This window comes from Geotrypetes seraphini, chromosome 2 (assembly GCF_902459505.1).
Source record: "Geotrypetes seraphini chromosome 2, aGeoSer1.1, whole genome shotgun sequence".
Lineage (NCBI taxonomy): Eukaryota > Metazoa > Chordata > Amphibia > Gymnophiona > Dermophiidae > Geotrypetes > Geotrypetes seraphini.
In genome coordinates, this window is record NC_047085.1 from 230,846 (window position 1) to 253,669 (window position 22,824).

Genomic DNA, 22,824 nt, shown 5'->3' on the forward strand with positions numbered 1-22,824 from the left:
GCAAACAGAATGCTAGGAATGATAAAGAAGATATCAGAGAAGGTTGTTATGCTGCTGTACCAAGCCATGGTGCGCCCTCACCTGGAGTACTGCATACAGCACTGGTCACCGTACATGAAGGAGGACACAGTACTACTTGAAAAGGTCCAGAGAAGAGCGACTAAGATAGTTAAGGGGTTGGAGAAGCTGCCGTACAACAAAAGATTAGCGAAACTAGGACTCTTCTCCCTCGAACAGAAGAGATTGAGAGGGGACATGATCGAAGCATTCAAGGTATTGAAGGGGATAGGCTTAGTAGATAAGGACAGGTTGTTCATCCTCTCCAAGGTAAGGAGAACGAGAGGGCACTCTCTAAAGTTGAAAGGGGATAGATTCCATACAAACGTAAGGAAGTTCTTCTTCACCCAGAGAGTGGTAGAAAACTGGAACGCTCTTCCAGAGGCTGTCATAGGGGAAAACACCCTCCAGGGATTCAAGACAAAATTAGACAAGTTTCTGCTGAACAAGGACGTACGCTGATAGGGATAGTCTCAGTTAGGGTACTCATCTTTGAACAGTTTGCCGCCGCGTGAGCGGACTGCTGGGCATGATGGACCACTGCTCTGACCCTTCTTATGTAGGGTACAAGCAGTTGAAATAGAAACAGACGTGCTCCTGAAGAGCGAAATCTGTGAAACAATGTTAAAATTTTGTAGGGTATTTGTGCAGAAACAAGTAGCCAACAGTCATGTCGCAACAGGGAAATGTGGTCCCAACAATTGATAGCATTATTTTGTAAGAGTTGTAATTAGTAACATAGTAACATAGTAGATGATGGCAGATAAAGATCCGAATCGTCCATCCAGTCTGCCCAACCTGATTCAATTTAATTTTTTTTCTTCTTCTTAGCTATTTCTAGGTAAGAATCCAAAGCTCTGCCCGGTACTGTGCTTAGGTTCCAACTACTGAAGTCTCCGTCAAAGCTCACCCCAGCCCATCTACACCCTCCTAGCCATTGAAGCCCTCCCCAGCCCATCCTCAACCAAACGGTCATATACAGACACAGAGCGTGCAAGTCTGCCCAGTACTGGCCTTAGTTCTTCACTATTTACTATTATTTTCTGATTCTAGATCCTCTGTATTCATCCCACGCTTTTTTGAACTCCGTCACCATTTTCCTCTCCACCACCTCTCTCGGGAGCGCATTCTAGGCATCCACCACCCTCTCTGTAAAGAATTTCCTTACATTGCTCTTGAATCTCCCACCCCTCAGCCTCAAATTATGTCCTCTGGTTTTACCATTTTCCTTTCTTTTGAAAAGATTTAGTTCTACATTAATACCCTTCAAGTATTTGAATGTCTGAATCATATCTCCCGTCTCTCCTTTCCTCTAGGGTATACATATTCAGGGCTTCCAGTCTCTCCTCATACGTTTTCTGGCGCAAGCCTCCTATCATTTTCGTCGCCCTCCTCTGGACCGCCTCAAGTCTTCTTATGTCCTTCGCCAGATACGGTCTCCAAAACTGAACACAATACTCCAAGTGGGGCCTTACCAATGACCTGTACAGGGGCATCAACACCTTCTTCCTCCTACTGACTACGCCTCTCTTTATACAGCCCAGCATCCTTCTGGCAGCAGCCACTGCCTTGTCACACTGATTTTTCGCCTTTAGATCTTCGGACACTATCACCCCAAGGTCCTTCTCCCCGTCCATGCATATCAGCTTCTCTCCTCCCAGCATATACAGTTCCTTCCTATTATTAATCCCCAAATGCATTACTCTGCATTTCTTTGCATTGAATTTTAGTTGCCAGGCATTAGACCATTCCTCTAACTTTTGCAGATCCTTTTTCATATTTTCCACTCCCTCTTCGGTGTCTACTCTGTTACAAATCTTGGTATCATCTGCAAAAAGACACACTTTTCCTTCTAACCCTTCAGCAATGTCACTCGCAAACATATTGAAAAGGATTGGCCCCAGCACCGAACCCTGAGGGACTCCAGTACTCACCTTTCCTTCCTTCAAGCGACTTCCATTAACCACCACCCTCTGGCGTCTGTCCGACAGCCAGTTTCTGACCCACTTCACCACTTTGGGACCTAACTTCAGCCCTTCAAATTTGTTCAACAGCCTCCTATGAGGAACTGTATCAAAGGCTTTGCTGAAATCCAAGTAAATTACATCTAGCATATGTCCTCGATCCAGCTCTCTGGTCACCCAATCAAAAAATTCAATCAGGTTCATTTGGCACGTTTACCTTTTGTAAAGCCATGTTGCCTCGGATCCTGAGTGTAACCCATTAGATTCAAGGAAGTACATTATCTTTTCTTTCAGCAACACTTCCATTATTTTTCCAATAACTGAAGTGAGGCTCACTGGCCTGTAGTTTCCTGCTTTATCCCTGTGACCTCTTTTATGAATAGGGACCACATCCGCTCTCCTCCAATCCCCAGGAATCACTCCCGTCTCCAGAGATTTGTTGAACAAGTCTTTAATAGAAACATAGAAACATAGAAGATGACGGCAGAAAAGGGCCATAGCCCATCAAGTCTGCTAACTCTAATGACCCACCCCCCTTGATTTTACCCCCCTAGAGATCCCACATGTGTATCCCATTTCCTTTTAAAATCTGACACGCTGCTGGCCTCAATCACTTGAAGTGGAAGTGCATTCCAATGATCAACCACCCTTTCGGTGAAGAACTTCCTGGTGTCGCCATGAAATTTCCCTCCCCTGATTTTCAGCGAATGCCCTCTTGTGGCCGAGGGACCTTTAAGAAAGAAAATATCATCCTCCACCTCAATACGGCCTGTGATATATTTAAATATCTCTATCATGTCTCCTCTCTCTCTACGTTCCTTGAGTGAGTATAGCTGCAATTTATTGAGCCTTTCCTCATACGGGAGATCTTTGAGTTCCGAGACCATCCTGATGGCCATTCATTGAACTGACTCAACTCTCAGCACATCTTTCTGGTAATGTGGCCTCCAGAATTGTGTACAATATTCCAGATGAGGCTTCACCATGGATCTGTACAACGGCATTATAACTTCGGGCTTCCGGCTGATAAAACCTCTACGGATACAACCCATCATTTGTCTTGCCTTTGATGAAGCCTTCTCTACTTGATTGGCAGTCTTCATGTCTTTGCTAATGATCATCCCAAATCATGTTCCACCTTGGTCCTAGCTAAGGTCTCACCATTTAGCATGTAAGTTCTGCACGGATTCCTGCTGCCAAGGTGCATGACCTTACATTTTTTAGCAATGAAGCTTAGCTGCCAAGTCGAGGACCAATGTTCCAATAGAAGTAAGTCCTGCGTCATACTGTCTGGCAAAGTGCTCTTACTATGTTGCATAGTTTGGCGTCATCGGCGAATAATGTGATTTTACCCTGAAGCCCCTGAGTCAGATCTCCTACAAATATGTTGAAGAGGATTGGGCCCAAGACCGAGCCCTGCGGCACTCCACTGATCACCTCTGACGTTTTTGAAGGGGCACCATTCACCACCACTCTCTGAAATCTACCATTTAGCCAATCATTGAGCCATGCAGTTAATGTTTCTCCCAGACCCATTGATTTCATCTTGCTCAATAGTCTGCGGTGTGGGACGCTATCAAAAGCTTTACTAAAGTCCAAGTACACAATGTCTAGGGACTCCCCCACATCCAGTTTCCTTGTTATCCAGTCAAAGAAACTAATTAGATTGGATTGGCAGGACCTGCCCTTGGTAAATCCATGTTGGTGGGGATCCCGTAGATTCTTCTCGTCCAGGATCGTATCTAATTTATGCTTAATTAGTGTTTCCATGAGTTTACTCACTATGGATGCGAGACTCACCGGTCTGTAATTCTCAGCCTCTGTTCTGCAGCCCTTTTTGTGAAGTGGGATTACATTGGCTGTTTTCCAGTCCAAGGGGACTTTTCCCGTACTCAAGGAAAGATTGAAGAGCACGGATAACGGCTCTGCCAGGACATCACACAGCTCTCTAAGCACCCTGGGGTGTATATTGTCCGGTCCCATGGCTTTGTTCATTTTGAGTCTTGATAGTTCACAGTAGACGCTGCTGGGAGTAAACTCGAAATTCCAGAACGGGTCTTCTGAGCTTTGCCTTGCTTGCAACTGTGGACCTGACCCCGGCGCCTCGCAAGTAAAGACTGAACAGAAGTATTCGTTTAGTAGTTCGGCTTTATCGGAATCTGATTCAGCATAAGACCCGTCTGCTTTCCTAAGGCGTACTATCTACATTTGTGAGGACCAGATCCAATATCGCTTTTTCCCTTGTGGGTTCCATCACCATTTGTCTGAGCAGAGCCTCTTGAAAGGCATCCACAATCTCCCTACTTCTTTCCGATTCCGCAGACGGAACATTCCAGTCTGCATCCAGCAGGTTGAAATCTCCCAACAGCAGAACCTCCTCTTTCCTTCCAAACTTTTGGATATCCACAATCAGATCCTTATCAATTTGCTGTGATTGAGTTGGGGGTCTGTAGACTACACCCATGTAGATAGAAGTTCCATCTTCTCTTTTCAGAGGGATCCATATCGCTTCTTCCTCTCCCCAGGTCCCTTGCATTTCAGTCGCTTGGATATTGATCTTTACATAGAGAGCGACTCCTCCACCTTTTTGACAATCTCTGTCCTTCCTAAAAATATTATATCCCGATATGTTTGCATCCCATCCATGTGATTCACTGAACCATGTCTCTGTGACAGCGACAATATCTAGATCTGCCTCTAACATCAGGGCTTGCAGATCATGAACTTTGTTGCTTAGACTGCGAGCATTTGTGGTCATCGCTTTCCAGCTATTTTTCAGCAATAATCTCCTTTTTCGTATGGATTTTTGTTTCGTTTCACTTTCCATTGCAATACTAAGGAAATGAGTTGCTGATATTGTTTATGTTGCAGTCTTTACTACTATCACATCTTTTCTTTGCCGGGGGTGGTCTCTATAATTGTCCTTCGTACATACACCACCCCCACCTTCTAGTTTAAATGCCTAGAAAAATATTGTCTAAATTTCTCTGCAAGGTTTCTTTTTCCTGCTGTAGCAATATGTAGCCCATCAGTGCAATATAGCTTCTTGTCCTTCAATGTATTTCCCCATCCTCAATAACAACCAACACACACTACACAATGAGCACAATGAGCTCAATAACAACCAACACACGCTACACAATGAGCACAGGACTCTATCAGATCAGACTTCGATCATCATTGTACTCTTCCTTCCCTTCCTCCCTCCCAATAAATAATTTAAATAGCAGCAAAAAAATAATGAGAGTAGAGGAATACTTATCTTCGCTGAAATAGTTGGTTAAGTCCTGAGCCCAGGGAATTGCCGCGATCAACTGAGCAATAGTGATAGCTACCCCCCAGACACTGTCTGCAGAAGGAGGGATGCCAAATTCTTTCTGCCACCCCCCCCCCCCCCTCGAACCGCTACCCGACACTGTCCCCAGCAGGAGTGATGCTGAATTCCTCCCATAACCACTGCAGAACCCCTCTCAAAGTCCCCCAGCAGGAGGGATGCCCACTCCCCCCACCACAATAGACAGGAGGGATGCCCATTCCCTCCAGCCAGCAGGGCTCCCCTTCCGAACCCTTGACACCAGCCACCAAGAACCAAATCCCCTCCCCCTGTACCTTCTGTAGTTCAGCTAGCTAGAGGGATGCCTACTCCCTCCAGTCAGCAGGCCCACCTTTTCACATCCTGGGATGCACCCGGAAGGGGCCTAAGGCCCTGATTGGCACAGGTAAACTAAACTAAACTAAACCTTAGGTTTATATACCGCATCATCTCCACAATCGTAGAACTCGGCACGGTTTACAGGAGTTGAGAGAGAAAGGAATTCCATGAAGGTTAATGTGTATAGAGAAAGGGTATAGAGAAAGGGTGATTGGGGCTTACGATGCCAAAGATGGGTAAGTATTACATTTTTGAAAACAGCCAGGTTTTCAGATGTTTGCGGAAGAGTTGGAGAGAGCTCAGGGTCCGGAGGGGGGAGGTAAGGTTGTTCCAGAGTTCAGTGAGTCTGAAGGGGAGGGAGGTCCCTAGTTTTCCTGCGCGGGAAATGCCTTTTAACGAAGGAAAGGATAATTTAAGTTTGTGAGTGGGTCTGGTGGTATTAAGGTTTAAGGAGTTCCAGGAGAGTGGGATGAAGGGAGGGAGGATGCCATGGAGGATTTTGAAAGTTAGACAGGCGCATTTAAAGTGGACCCTGGCGATAATCGGAAGCCAGTGGAGCTTGGACAGGAGCGGTGAGACAAGGCCCTTCCCATAGGAGGGAGCCTTAGGCACCTGGGCCAACTTGAGTCTTAAGCCTCTTTCCCACTGCATTCTGGGATGCACTGGGAGTGGTCTAAGACTCCGATTGACCCCACCATTGTGAAGAGGCGGGCCAGCTGGCCGGAGTAGGCATCACTCCTGTCGGCCAAACTACAGAAGGTATAGTGGGGATTCGGGTCTGGGGGTTGCGTCATGGGTTTGTGGGGGGTCTGCTGGCAGGAGAGAATGGATACCCCTCCTGCCTATCATGGTTGGAGGGGTTGTTTGGGGGGTTCCAGCAGGAGGAAGTGGGCATCCCTCCTGCCAGGGGACTTTGAGAGGGGCTTCAGGGGTGGAAGCAGGAAGGATTGGGCATCCCTCCTGCCATGGACAGTGTGTGTCTGTGTATCTGTGTGTGTGTGTGGGGGGGGGGGCAGTTACTGCTGCTCAGTTGATTGTGACAGGGAGATTTCCTTGCTGCGATCAGCTCAGCGGCCGCATCTATTTGAAATGTAGACCAGCTTTTTGTTGGCCTACCTTTCAAGCATCTTTTGTGACCCTAGGGAGATGGCCTAGTGCCGCTTAAGCTCGCCCAAGGCCACTTCTGAGTGAAACCATGTTCACGCCCAGCATTGGGGGAGCTTAAGTGTCCTGACACATCTCCCTAGTCCCGCAAAAACATCTACAGTATAGACTGCCTGTATCGGGTAGTTTTTTTTCTAAAAATATGTATCCTGATTGGCTGATTAGACAGCGGTAGGATGCCTACCACTGCCTAAAATCTGAACACCGTTTATAGAATTTGCTCCTTATTGTTCAACAGTTGAGTGACTCTTGAGGGAACTTGGCTGTTGTAAGTGCTTATTGGGTTGGGGGTTTATTATATTGTATTGTATTATAATATAATGTTTTTGGAATTACTTCTTTAATCCTAATAAATATTTTGAACTAAAAATCTATATATTATGATGTAATTTCATTGAGTGTCTTCTGTTTTTTGTACTTTTTGAAAGGGTGTGCCGTAATTTTATTTTTTTATAATAGTTTCCAGAATTTTACCTGGAACTGAAGTCAGGTATACTGGTCTGTAATTTCCTGGATCACCCCTGAAATCCTTTATTAAAATTGGCTTAACATTGGTCACCCTCCAATCTTCAGGTACTATGGATGATTTTAGCAACAGGTTACATATCACAATTATAGCCACAATGTCAGGGGCAACAATTTTTATCCTTGGAAAATTGTCCTCAAAAATTATTTTTGTATCTTCAGTCTACTGTATATTATTGCAAATTTCTCCTTTGTAATGTCTGCTCCTATTTCTTCAAATCTCTAATTTAGACTTTTCATCAATGGAAGCATCCAGAAAAGGGCAGTGGAAATGCAGCCAAAGGTGAGTTGGGGTTTTCTGGGTCCTATTAATTCGATAATTAGTGAATGAAGTATCTAATCTAATCTTCCATTTGTGAGTCGTACAAACCTATACAAGCTCAAGGCGACTGATCGGAGGGAAGAGGGAGAGGAAGAAGAAGGGAGGGGCGAGGAGATATAAGAGTGGGCCTAGGTGTGTGTGTAGGGGGGATATAAGGAAGCTGAATCAGTTAGTTGTCAAAGAGGTCAGAGAGGTCAGATTTTTCCTGAATGATGTGTAGTTTGTCTCTTTCCTGATTGCTTCTGGGAGATAATTCTAGGTTTTTACTCCCAGATAAGTTAGCATAGAGTGGAAGATTCGCTTGTAGTGGAGGTACTTTGTAGATGGCAGCATATAATAACAGAAAATGGCCAGGATCCAAAGAACTTCAAGAGGAAAAGTAACTTCTGAAGAGAGCTTTTGGGCTTCTGAAGAGAGTCACCAGTTTCTCATGTGTTCTCATTAAGAGTCTACCAAAACTTCCTAACAATTCTCTCACAATGTCTTCACAATTAATAGAAGAAATTGTTCAGCTTTACTGAATTAAATGGGGCAAAGCCAGGCTAGATTTAGCCATCCAACTAGATAGCATTGCTGAAAGGCACTATAGCAAATATAAAAATAGAAACTTGAAACTCAGAACTCACAAAAATGCTACATTTTTTGAGGGTATGAATAAACATCTGGATAAAGGTAAGACATGTGGAGGGGCATAATCGAAAGGGATATCTAAGTCCGTTTTCGTCTAAGTCGCAAGTCGTCCAAAGTAGAAAAACAGCCTAGGATACATTTTCGAAAAATATGTCCAAATTTTTTTTGTTTCGAAAATTGTTTAACTATACATCCTGCCGATCTGATCGTCCAAGTCGCTAAAGCGCCATCTTTATACCACATTTTCGTCTAACTTTTTGTCCAAGTCAAAAATGCCTAGAACAAGCCCTGTTGGACATGGGAGGGGTCTGCAAAGTGATGGACTCAACACCCAGAAATACCGCCTAAATAGTGGGGTACCTTACAGGGCACTGCTGTGAACTTCACAAAAAGGGTGCCATGTCATCTCCTCACTACAGCTCCCTTATAGGTCATGGTGAGCCCTCCAAACCACCTCCAGAATCCCCTAGACCCACTTATCTACCACTCTAATAGCCCTTATGGCTGCAGGAGCCACTTATATGCCAGTAAAAAGGGTTTTGGGGGTGTATAGGGTAGTGCACATGTTTAAGTATCAATGCAGTGATTACAGGGGCTTATGGGCATGGGTCCTGCTCTCCATGAGTCCCTAACCCACCCTCAAGATGGCTTAAGCCGCCTCTGTGCTGGACGACTAGGCTGAATTTTAAAGATGTGATTAATATTTTTATGGGGGTGGGGGTGGGTCAGTGATCACTGGGGTAGTGTGTGGGGGTCTGTTTTATGTGTTTGCAGTGCTTATCTGGTGACTTTAGGTGGGTTTTTGTGATTTAGACCAAGTTATACATGGTCTAAGTCACAACATCCAAGTTCCGTCGATACTGGCTAGAGAGTTGCGTGGGGGCAGAAATCCCACCCATCCCCGCCAGGATCCTCTCCATCCCCACCCATCTCCTCCAGGATCCTCTCCATCCCCATTCGTCCCCGTAAGGATCCTCTCCGTTGCCACCCATCCCTGCAAGGAATTACCTCCATCCCTGCCCGTCCCCATAAAAAGCAGCAATTACTTCTGACAGGATCATCAATTCCACAGTTTCTTTTGTGTTTGTGCTGCTGTTTTCCTTGTGGAATCTCTTTGGTGGAACCCTTTTATTGTTTTCCGTTCAGGTAATTAACTTATAAACCCCCTCTTTTACTAAGGCTGACGTGTCCATTATATTATATGGATGAACCTGCTTCCAAAGCCTTCCATCCCCGTGGGAGTCCCATGAGCCAGAGGGGGGTCCCCGTGGGAGTCCCCTTGGTTAAGGGGGATTCCCGCGGGACCTGCGGGATTCCCGTGATCCCCGTTCCCGTGCAGACCTCTAATCCTGGCCTGTATAACTTTCGTTTATACATGCTGTACAACTAAGTCTAAGCCGGCCCACGTCCCGCCCTCGAACCTCCTCCTGAAATGCCCTGTTTAGCTTTGGTCGTTCAGCGGTACTATGAGGACCTAGGTCGTTTAGAAATATGTCCAAAATCTGTTTTTATTATCGGCACTTGGACGTATTTGGACAATGTTCGTCCAAGTGCCAACTTAGACTGGGTTTTGGACGTTTTTTTCTTTCGATTATGTAGTGTATCTAGATTTTTAGAAAGCTTTTCACACTCCTGATGGTGTGTAAAACATAAGGAAGGACCTAGCAAAGCTTGAAGAATGGTCTGAAATTTGTCAGCTAAGATTTAATATTAAGAAATGCAAGGTCATGCATTTGGGCTGCAAAAACCAGAGGGAACAATACAGTTTAGGGCATGCACCTAAAGAGGCAAGTAGGGTCGCCTAAGCTTGCCTAAGGCTAGGCATTGGCATGGTTTCATCAGTAAGTGACCTCAGGTGAGTTCAGACTGTCCTAGGTGCCCCTAAGTGCCCCCTAGGCCCATGGTAGCTGCCTGAAATGAAGGCTAGCAAAATGCTGGCCTATATTTCAAGTAGACATGGCCGCTGAACTGATAGGGCAAGGGAATCTCCCTGCCACAATTAGTTTAGTGGCCATAGCAGGGAACCCATACCCCCCCTGCAAAGTTGGCAAGTAGAAGGGATGCCCAATCCCTCCTGCTGGGACCCCCCAAAGATATCCCCCCACCCGCAAATGTCAGTAGCAAGAGGAGTACCCGATTCCCGTGAAGTATTTTGTGCAGCCCCGGTCGAGGGCGATGCAGTGTTTTCCTCTGCTGCCCCCGGGTGTTTACGGTCTTGCCAGCTCCCTCCTCTGTCTTGCTGCAGCGTTTGCACGTTTGTGCTGCCCCAGAAACATTTTTTTCGGCCAATGCGGCCCAGGGAAGCCAAAAGGTTGGACACCCCTTTAGAAACATAGAAAGATGACGGCAGAAAAGGGCTATAGCCCATCAAGTCTGCCCACTCTACTGACCCACCCCAATAAGTCTGAATGCTAATGACCCAGTTCCTTAACTCGACTTCGTAGGGATCCCACGTAGATGTCCCATTTATTCTTGAAGTCAAGCACGCTGGTGTCCTCGACCACCTGCACCGGAAGCTTGTTCCAGTGATCCACCACTCTTTCCGTGAAGAAATACTTCCTGGTGTCACTACTAAATTTCCCCCCTCTAAGTTTAAGCGGATGCCCTCTTGTGGCCGAGGGTCCTTTGAGAAAAAGGATGTCATCTTCCACCTTGACACGTCCTGTGATGTATTTAAATGTCTCAATCATGTCCCCCCTCTCCCTGCGTTCTTCTAGAGTGTAGAGCTGCAATCTGTTCAGTCTCTCTTCGTACGAGAGACCCTTGAGCCCCGAGATCATCCTAGTGGCCATCCGCTGAATCGACTCGACTCTAAGCACGTCTTTACGGTAATGTGGCCTCCAGAATTGCACACAGTACTCCAGATGAGGTCTCACCATGGTCCTGTACAGTGGCATTATGACTTCTGGTTTCTGGCTGACGAAACTTCTATTGATACATGCCATCATTTGTCTTGCCTTGGATGAGGCCTTTTCTACTTGTTTGGCAGCCTTCATGTCTGCACTGATGATTACTCCCAAATCTCGTTTTGCTGAGGTCTTAGCCAATGTTTCTCCATTTAAGGTGTAAGTTCTGCATGGATTTCCACTACCGAGGTGCATGACCTTACATTTCTTAGCATTGAATCCCAGCTGCCATGTTGAGGACCAGTTTTCCAACGCAAGAAGGTCCTGTGTCATATTATCCTGCAAACAGCCTTCACTTACTATGTTGCATAGTTTGGCGTCATCGGCGAATAATGTTACCATACCCTGCAGCCCTCGTGTCAAGTCCCTTATGAATATGTTAAAAAGGAGTGGACCCAAGACTGAGCCTGCGGCACTCCGCTGGTCACTTTCGATGTTTCAGAGAGGGTGGCGTTGACCACCACCCTCTGATGTCTATCACTAAGCCAATCATTGACCCATGTAGTTATTGTTTCGCCCAACCCCATCGATTTCATCTTGTTTAGAAGCCTGCGGTGTGGGACGCTGTCAAAAGCCTTGCTGAAATCCAAGTACACTATGTCCAGAGACTCTCCCGAGTCTAGCTTCCCTGTTACCCAATCAAAGAAGCTGATGAGATTGGATTGGCATGACCTACCCTCAGTGAATCCATGCTGATTAGGATCCCTTAGATTCCCTTCATCCAAGATCGTGTCTAATTTACGTTTAATTAGTGTTTCCATGATTTTACACACTATCGATGTGAGACTCACTGGTCTGTAGTTCGCAGCCTCTGCTCTGCAACCCTTTTTGTGCAGAGGAACGACGTTAGCTTTTTTCCAGTCCAGGGGGACTCTCCCCGTATTTAGGGAAAGATTGAAGAGCATGGCTAGTGGTTCCGCCAGGACATTGCACAGCTCTCTGAGCACTCTCGGGTGCAATTCGTCTGGACCCATGGCTTTGCACACCTTGAGCCTTGACAGTTCGCTGTAGACGTCAGCTGATGTGAACTCAAAATTCTGAAATGGATCTTCCGTGCTTGACATTGCTTCCAGATGTGGTCCGTGCCCTGGTGCCTCGTAGGTAAAGACCGAGCAGAAGTATTCGTTCATTAGTTTGACTTTATCGGAATCAGTTTCCACGTAGTTCCCGTCCGGTGTTCTAAGGCGTACTATCCCGTTTGTGTTTTTTTTCCTGTCACTAATATACCTGAAGAAGGATTTGTCCCCTTTCTTAATGTTCTTTGCTAGAGTTTCTTCCACTGCAAGTTTGGCCTCTCTGACTACTGTTTTGACTGCTGCAGACCTAGTCCTGTATTCAATGTTAGCTTCTCCTTTCCCCGTACGTTTGTATGAAAGAAATGCTCTTTTTTTTTCCTTGACAAGGTGCGAAACCTCATCAGTGAACTATTGGGGTTTTTTGTTCCTTTGTTGTTTATTTACCGATTTTATGTAGCGGTTAGTTGCCTCGTGTAGGGTCAATTTCATGGTTGACCACATTGCTTCCACATTATCAGTTGCTCCTTGATCCTGCAGCATCTGATGGACGAAATCTCCCATGCGTGCGAAGTACCCTTGTTTTTGTTTGTGATTTAGGGAAGCCTTTCCTAAGGTTGAACCATATCATGTTATGGTCACTTGTGGCTAGCGTTTCTCCCACCGAGACCTCCGAGACGCTCTCCCCGTTTGTGAGTTCGAGGTCTAGGATGGCCTTGGCCCTAGTGCTTTGTGCACAAAAGAGGAATGGAACTTGGGTGTAATAGTATGTGATGATCTAAAGATGACCAAACAAGTTGAAAAGATGACAGCAAAAGCTAGAAGGATGCTTGGCTACATAGGGAGAGTAATGGCCAGTAGGAAAAAGGAGGTATTGATAGCCCTGTATAAGACTTTGATGAGATCTCATTTAGGATATTATATACAATTTTGAAGACTGCAACTTCAAAGAGATATAAACAGGATGGAGTCAGTCCAGAGGAAGGCTACTAAAATGGTTGGTGATCTTTTTCATAAGGCATATGGGGACTTGCAAAGATCTGAGTATGAATTCTTTGGGGGAAATGTGGGAGAAGGGAAATAAGATAGAGATGTTTAAATACTTATGTGGCACAAATGTACATAAGGTGATTCTCTTTCAATTGAAAAGAATCTCTGGAATGAGGGGACATAGGATGAAGGTGAAAGGGATAGATTCAGAAGTAATCTCAGAAAATACTTTTTCATAGAAAGGGTGGTGAACACTTGAACGGCCTCCCAGTGGAGGTAATAGAGACAAAAAAAGTGCATCTCAATTCAAGAAAGCTTGGGATAAGTATGTTGGATGTCCAAGGGAGAGGAGGAGATAGTAGATGGCATGGTTAGGCAGATTAGATAGGCCATATGATCTGTATCTGCCTTCAAATTTAGCATCGTCATTTGTATTGTAAATTGCAAAACAAGAATCATACACAGGCAGAATGCCAACTGCAGTTACAATAATACATTCCCCAGCAAAAACAAACACCTACCCAACCCCACCCACCCCAACCAAGTGTTGTGCAAACTCAAAATAGCTAGGAAGCGGCTACACCTGGCCACGGCCAGGCATCTATACTAGGCCCCTACATTTACCATAGGCACGCCATACACAGTTAAAAATACCACAGGTATCTGTCCATAAAGCGGTCAGTTTAGACATTAGATATATATCATCCATTTTAAGAAGAAGATCCGACTTTGCAGGGAGAGCAGGCTGTTTCCAAGACCGGGCCACACATAATCTGGCCCCCGTGGTAACCAAAGCCACAAAGTGGGCGAGGTCACTGTCCAACCCCTGAGCAGGATAATTAAGTAAAAAAACATCCATATGCAGTGATACAGGCAGGGCCGGATTAACCACTAGGCCAAGTAGGCACGTGCCTACGGCCCAAGATGGTTAGAGGGGGCCCACTGAAGGAGACCACTCAAAAAAAAATATTTCAGATGGTGACAGCCCAGCCCCCCCCCCCAGCGATCGGTAACACCGCCCCCCTCGATCGGCAAAACAGGGCCACCCCCCTCAATCAGCAAAACAGGGCCGGCGATTGATTTCTCCCGCTGCTGCCGAAGCCTGTAAATAACTTTAACACACACCACGGGGCTCTAACAGTAAGCATGACGCTACCGGCTTCCCTCCTCCTCCTCCTCCATCAACCAAATGGGAAGTTACATCATAAGGGGGGAGGAAGGAGGAAGGAAGCCATCGACAGCACGCGCACTGTTAGAGCCCCTTGGCGTGTGTTAAAGTTATTTACAGGCTTCAGCAGCAGCGAGAGAAAGCAGTCGCCGGCCCTGTTTTGCCGATCGAGGGGGGGCCATGTTTCACTGATTGAGGGGGGGGCGGGGGCCATGTTTCGCCTATCGAGGGGAGGCCCCGGTGTTGCTGATCGCTGCGGGGGGGGGGGGGGGCTTCGGCAGAGGCAGGAGAAAGCAGTAAATGAGTGAGAGGGGAAAATGGAAGGGCAGTACAAATACATTATGTTGGAGCAGGGGATGAGAGGGAGGGAGAAAAGGGGAAATGTTGGACAAGGGCAGGAGGGGTGCTAGATCATAGGGTGACAGGGGGGAGAGAACAACAGGAAAGAGAGTGTAAGCAATCTTTGACCCTGAGGGGGAGGGAAGAGAGAGGTGGTGAGATGATTGATCATGGGGAGAGGGACAGAAGGGAATAGAGATGGGATAGGAAGATAGTGAAGGAAAAAGGACAGGGCGATGTCAGGAGAGGAGATTCTGGGCTACAAGAATAGAGGGAGGGGATATGCTAGAAATTATGGGACCGACCAAGTGACAGGGGTGGCAAGGACATGAATGAGCGTGATCACAATATGATCCGCTTCGACATAGATGCAGGGGCGAAACTTAGATCCAGAACGACAGCCCCGGCGCTGAACTTCCGAAAAGGAAATTATGAAGGGATGAGACTCATGGTGGGAAAAAAGATCAAGAAGAGGATAAGCACTGTTATAACGCTAGAGCAGGCATGGTCCCTTTTTAAGGACACAGTCACCGAGGCGCAAAATCTATATATATCGCGTATCAACAAGGGAGCCAAGAGGAAAAAGATCAAAGAACCGGCGTGGCTCACTGTAGTGGTGAAGGAAGCGATCAGAGACAAGAAGACTTCGTTTAAGGAATGGAAAAGGTCAAAAACAGATGAAAACTGGATAAAGCACAAACAGCATCAACGCAAGTGCCATAAAGCAGTAAAAGGGGCCAAAAGAAACTACGAGGAAAAAATAGCCAAGGAGGCAAAAACTTCAAGCCTTTCTTTCGATACATTAAGGGGAAACGACCTGCAAAGGAAGCAGTGGGACCGTTGGATGATAATGGAATAAAGGGAGTGCTAAAGGAGGACATAGCCATCGCCGATAAACTGAACACATTTTTTGCATCTGTATTTACCCAAGAGGACATACACAACAGAACCCGACAGGCTATACGCTGGAGGCGAAGACGGGAAACTGATAAGGTTGACAGTCAGTCTAGAAGAAATATGCAGGCAGATTGATAGGCTTAAGAGTGACAAATCCCCAGGACCGGATGGCATCCATCCGAGGGTCATTAAGGAACTGAAAGGGACTATAACTGAACTGCTTCAACTAATAGCCAATCTGTCGATTAGATCGGGAAGGATTCCGGAAGACTGGAAGGTGGCGAATGTTACGCCGATCTTCAAAAAAGGTTCGAGAGGAGATCCGGGAAACTACAGACCAGTGAGTCTGATTTCGGTACCGGGAAAGATGATAGAGGCGCTGATAAAAGACCGCATCATTGATCACCTTGACGGACACAAACTGATGAGGACCAGTCAGCACGGCTTCAGTAAAGGACGATCTTGCTTGACAAACTTGCTGCACTTCTTCGAGGGGTAAACAAGCAGATAGACAAGGGAGACCCGGTCGACATTGTATATCTGGATTTTCAGAAGGCGCTCGACAAGGTTCCACACGAATGACTACTTTGAAAAATTGAGAGCCATGGAATAGGGGGTGAAATACTCACATGGATTAAAAACTGGCTAGCAGATAGGAAACAGAGAGTGGGGGTAAATGGACAATACTCGGACTGGAAAAATGTGGGGTGCCGCAGGGCTTGGTACTTGGACCTGTGCTCTTCCACATATTCATAAACAATCTGGAAATGGGTAAGACGAGTGAGGTGATTAAATTTGCAGATGATACGAAGTTATACAGAGTAGTGAAGACGCAGGGAGATTGAAAAGATCTGCAATGTGACATAACCACGCTCGAGAAATGGCAAATGAGGTTCAACGTGGATAAGTGTAAGGTAATGCATGTTGGTATCAAAAATCCCACACACGAATACAAGATGTCTGGGGCAGTACTAGGAGAGACCCCCCCAGGAAAGAGACCTGGGAGTACTGGTCGACAAGTCAATGAAGCCATCTGTATAATGTGCAGCGGCAGCGAAAAGGGTGAATAGAATGCTAGGAATGATTAAGAAGGGGATCATGAACAGATCGGAGAGGGTTATCATGCTGCTGTACCGGGCTATGGTACGCCCTCACATGGAATACTGCATCTAGCACTTGTCGCTGTACATGAAGAAGGACATGGTACTACTTGAAAGGGTCCAGAGAAGAGTGACTAAAATGGTTAAGGGGTTGGGGGAGTTGCCGTACAGTGAGAGATTAGAGAAGCTGGGCCTCTTCTCCCTTGAAAAGAGGAGACTGAGAGGAGACATGATCGAAACATTCAAGATAATGAAGGGAATAGACTTAGTGGATAAAGACAGATTGTTTACCCTCTCCAAGGTAGAGAGAACGAGAGGGTACTCTCTGAAGTTAAAAGGGGATAGATTCCTTACGAACATAAGGAAGTTCTTCTTCACCCAGAGAGTGGTGGAGAACTGGAATGCTCTCCCGGAGTCTGTTATAAGGGAAAACACGCTCCAGGGATTCAAGACAAGGTTGGACAAGTTCCTGCTGAACCAGAACAAACACAGGTAGGGCTGGTTTCAGTTAGGGCACAGGTCTTCGACCTGGAGGCCGCCGCATGAGCAGACTGCTGAGTGCGATGGACCACTGGTCTGACTCAGCAGCGGCAATTGTTATGTTCTTATGAGAGGAAGATAACCTCTAGCTCCTCATCGCTGCTGCTTTCCCACATGCGCCTGACGCTGACGGCACAAGTTCTTCCCATTTCCATCATCTGCCCTCTTCTCTCCCTCCCTCTACCCCAGGCAATTCACTGAGGGGGGCAGGATAACTGATGGAATTGCCTGGGGTGGAGAGAGAGAGAGAGAGAGGGGGAGAGGGGGGGCAGATGATGGAAGCGGGGAGAACTTGTGCCGTCAGCTTCAAGCGCATATGGGAAAGCAGTAGCGGTTTGGAGGTGAGGGACCCTCACCTCATCAACACTGCTGCTGCTTTCCCACATGCTGAATGGGGGGAAGAAGATAAAATTAGTGAGATAGAGGAGGGATGAAGGAAAGGGGTGACAAGCTGTGAGTAGACACAGTGAAAAGAGGGAAACAGGACTAAATAGTAAGAAATAATTTAATTTAGATGGAGGCAGGAAATAGAGAAGGAAGAACAGAGAAGAAAAGGGAAGAGAGAAGAGAATTCCCAGAAACGGGGGAGACAGATATCAGATCTGAGTGGAGGAAATGAGAAGAGAGAGACACTAAAAACCACAGGGGGGAGAGAAGGAGAGATGGAATGAGAGATATGCCAGACCATGGGGGGAACAGAGGGAAGATGATGGATGCTAGACCAAAGAGGGACGGGGGGGGGGAGCAGAAGGAGAGATGGCAGAGGGAGGTAGAGATTTTCTGGAAAGGGCAGATACTGGATAGAAGGAAGCGAATGACAAGAAGATGAGGAAAGTAGAAACCACATGACAGAGGTAGAAAAAAAAGTCAATTTTTTATTTTATTGCTTTAGGATAAAGTAGTATTTTAGCTGTGTTGATAAATGTTTAGAAATAGAAATGGTGATCCTTTTATTGGACTAATTTTAATATATTTTTGGCTAACTTTCAGAGACCAAATTCTCCTTCCTCAGGTCAGGACAGGATACTGTAACAGTAGTATACTTTACTGACCTGTATTAGTCCAATAAAATGGTATCTTATTTTCCATTTTTTTGTTTTATTTTTATTTGTTAATTTGTAAAGTGATTTGTTATTTCTCTTTTTTTCAAATTTACATATGCTATCTTTATATTTTGTTCAGTATTGGGGGATATGCACCACTGTTTCTTCACCCCTATTTTGTTCAGTATTGGGGGATATGCACCACTGTTTCTTCACCCCTAACTGTACCGTTCCTTCAGTTTATAACACAAGGCAGCATGCTGAATGCTTTGCACTGCTCCAACAGAATTCCTATGATCATCAGAACAGCACAGAACATTCAGCCCGCCAGCCAGTGCTAAAAACCTTGTCCGTGCTTTTGTAAAAAGGGGGTAGGGAGTTTAGTTTGTAATTACTTATTCCATATTGGGTGAGGGTGGTTCTAAGACATGGTTTTCTGTTAGCATTGACCAGCCTTGTTTGGCGATATGCATCAGGCATGGTTCCTGGGAGCACCTTGAATATACCTGATTTGAATCTCCTTATTGGCTGCCGATCTTCTTTTGTTCCACGTTGGATTCTTTGGTGGACCGCTTGCCTTGTTGTTTTGTTACAAATTAACATACATGGAGTGGAACGTACTAGAGGAGTATTTTTATACATACATATGGGTTACAGTTGGACGACATTAGAGTGAGGCAATTGAGAGGAGTTGCAAACTTGGTTATTAATATAGACTTATGTTTCGGATAGTATTACTGCTTTATAATGCATTTGAACACTTTTATATATGTATGGAAAGGGTTTAGAGTTAAAGTCCTGGGCAAGTAGGTGGGAAGGAAGGAAGGGGGGTTTTGTTCAGAGATGTTTGGGGGTTGCATAGTATGCTAATCTTTGTTTTGAATTAAAAAAATAAAAGAAATACAAGTGGAAATAAAGAAGTAAATAAGAAAACAGATAAATGGGGGCGGGACAGGGGCGGGGCAGGGCATGGGCGGGGCAGCATACTTGGGTGCCTAGGGGCCCTCGAAGAATTAATCCTGCCCTGGATACAGGAGTATGTAATACCTCAGATACAAATTGTTGAACCATCTCCCAGTAAAGAACCACCCTAGGGCAATTCCACCATATATGCTCAAAAGTCCCTGACCTCCCCCCCAATCTCTACAGCAGTGACCATCTCCATGAGCAAACCACCAATACAATTTCTCAGGAGTATAATACCACTGGAATAACATTTTGTATCCCTGTTTTACCAATGGAGTGGCTAACGATACCCTCAGCAACTGATGATAAAGATGTGTCCATTGCTGCAAATCTAGGGAAACCCCCAAGAGAGCCTCCTATTTATGCTCATAGGATCGAACTTGGGGGTGGCTATACAATAAAGCTCTTTACAAGTGGAAAATAAGTCCCACCGCTGAGCCCATATGGAACACCTGAAGAAAGGCAAAGTCCACCCCCTCCCATTCTGGAAGCACCCTCCTTCACAAAAAATCCTAAAGTTGGGTATAGGCAAAAACATCCGCCGCTGGGAGATCATAGACAGCCTCCAAAGCAGCAAAGGGGATCAGCTCGCCCTGGAGAAGCAGCTGACCCAGCACTCTAAGTCCACTATTCTCCCAGCGTCGGAAAATTCTGGAATCCTGGGCAGGTAGAAATCCTGAAGCATATCTAATAGGGGTAGCATAAAAATAGCACTGTCGTGGGAACCAAGTCCGACGCACCTGGCCCCACAGCTGGAGAGTGCAAGCCATATCATAAGGAACCCCTTGCTGGGCTGCACGAATAGTCTCTAAAGGAAGCCACGGCAATGCCGCCAGGGGGTAAGTGGGTTGCAACTCTTGTTCCAAAGAGACCCAATGCTGAGACGGAAAAGCTCAGTGAAACAAAACCTATAGTTGGGCAGCATGATAATAGTTCAAAAAATCTTGCTACCCTCTTTATAATCACTAACTCTTATTATGTTTTTCCTTCCTTATATTAAAGTTTCTGTAAACCGTGCCGAGCTCCATCCCTATGGAGAGGATGCGGTATATAAACTTAAGGTTTGGTTTAGTTTAGTTTACAGTCCTGGGCACTAAAGGTTCAGATGAAGTTAAATGCTAAGACAAGACTCCTTTAGTTGGGCCCAAACTTAGACTCCCTCCCTTCTGTTCTGAACTTAGACGCTGGAGGCCAACTTAGACGTGGAGGCCAAAGCTCTGCAAAACAGCCTAACAACAGGATAACCTAACAAAAAGAGAAACCCTAAACAGCTTCAAACCAGTTTCCATAGATGATCTGAAAAATTTAATAGATTCCGTGCGTCCCACAACCTTGATCTTAGGCCCATGCCCATTCACAACACTTCTAGCTACCAACAAAATCTTCTTGTCCTCCATCCTACCTTTACTAAACGAGTCCCTAAAATCATGCATAATACCACAATGTTGGAAATCTGCTGTAGTGAGACCAGTTCTAAAAAAATCCACCATGGACCCGGAAAATCCAAGCAGATATAGACCAGTCTCAAACCTTCCTTTTGTCTCAAAAATACTTGAAAAGATAGTACTCACACAGCTAAGAGACTTCATAGAAACAAATGCCAATCTCCCATCTTCCAATCAGGATTTAGGAAACACCACAGAAACAGTATTACTAGACATAGTAGACAACTGCTTGAAAATTCTAGATGAAGGGAAAGACGCATTATTGGTACTATTAGACCTAAGTGCCGCTTTTGACACTATTGACCACTCACTTCTTCTATCCAGACTACAATCTATTGGAATAAACGATATCACACACTAGCTTGGCTCTCCTCCTTCTTTAATGAAAGATCGCAGAGAGTATTATTAGGTCACTCCCCATCTGAGCCCAAACCACTCCGCTATGGAGTGCCCCAAGGTGCATTGTTATCCCCATGCCTCTTCAATCTCTATGTCAGACCAGTACTCGAAATCGCAGCAAAATACCAAATCAAAATCCATTCATTCGCAAACAATATACAGCTCTACCTTCCCTTAGGCCAACACCGAGACGCACAAATCTTAAAACTCCAGAGCTGCCTAACTGAAATAAAAAACTGGATGACTGCAAATAAACTACAACTTAATGCCTCAAAGACTGAACTCCTTTGGATATACAAAGACACCTGCACATACCCCCTCTCATCCTTTTCCTGGGAAACGACACACTTACAGCTAAAGATAATGTCTGCAGCCTAGGAGTGATCCTGGACTCAAATCTATCACTCTCAAATCAGATATCAAACTTAGTGTCTTCATCTTTCTACTACCTCCGCCAATTGAAGTGCATCCATCCTTACTTTTCAAAAACTGATTTTGCCCAATACATGCGTTTGTATTATCCCGCTTAGACCATTGCAACACACTAGTAGCGGGCTTACCCACAAAACCCTCTCCTGCCTCCAAGGTGTACAAAATGCAGCCATGTGTCTCCTGAAAAACCTAGGCTTCCGAGACCATGTCACCCCAGCACTTGCATCAATGCATTGGTTACCTATCCAAAAACGCGCCTTTAAAGCCTTGGTCCTAGCCTTCAAGACCTTCCATAAGCTGACACCGAACTACATGACATCAAAACTACAAATTTACATCTCAAACAGACCACTGAGATCTCAAAGAGACGGCTCACACTACCACCTGATCATTCACTCAAAACTGAAATAGCCCGCAAATGCTCTTATTCACAATTTATACCCAGATTCTGGCACATCATCCCCACATCCATTAGATCGCTAGACAATCTATGGAACTTCAGGAAGGCCATGAAAACCTTCCTCTTCACAAATCCAGCTCCTTAATGTCCAATGCTACTCACGAGCTCCAAATTCATTACCTAAACTGACCAATTCACGCTCACTACGCTTTTCCCCCTACAACCCAAAGCAATCTTCAGGCAATTCCTACCCTTCTCACTTTCCCTCCCACTTTCAACCCCTCTTACAATTCCCTCCACTACTACCCTTTCTTCTGTAACTTTCCCCTCATGCATTTGTAATTCGCTGAATGTCCAGCCTAGAAGTCGTCTGACTATGGCAGTATAGAAAAATAAAGTTATTATTATTATTAAAATGACCAATGCTACTCACGGGACCTAAATTGCCGACCACCAATCATATACTCGCTTACAACATTAAAACTTTAATAATAGTAATCATTTTATTTTTATATACCGCCATATCCGAAAGTTCTAGGTGGTTCACAACAATTAAGGATAGTACAAACAATGCATTTCATTTACGATTCGAAGAGTTATATGCATACAATAGGGAGAAATACATACAAAATAAAAGGATACAGGCAATTTAAAAATGGAATAGAAATGTTAAAATAATAAAAAGCATTAAGAACCCAATCTATTGAATAATTGAGTTTTTATCTGTTTTCTAAAATCTAGATAAGAAGAGGCTTCTAACACAGTATTGGCAAGCCATAAATTCAGTTTGGCTTCCTGAAAAGAAAAGGGTCTTTCAAGGAACCTTTTGTAATGGCATAGTTTTATTGAGGGATATGCAAACAAGTGTATTC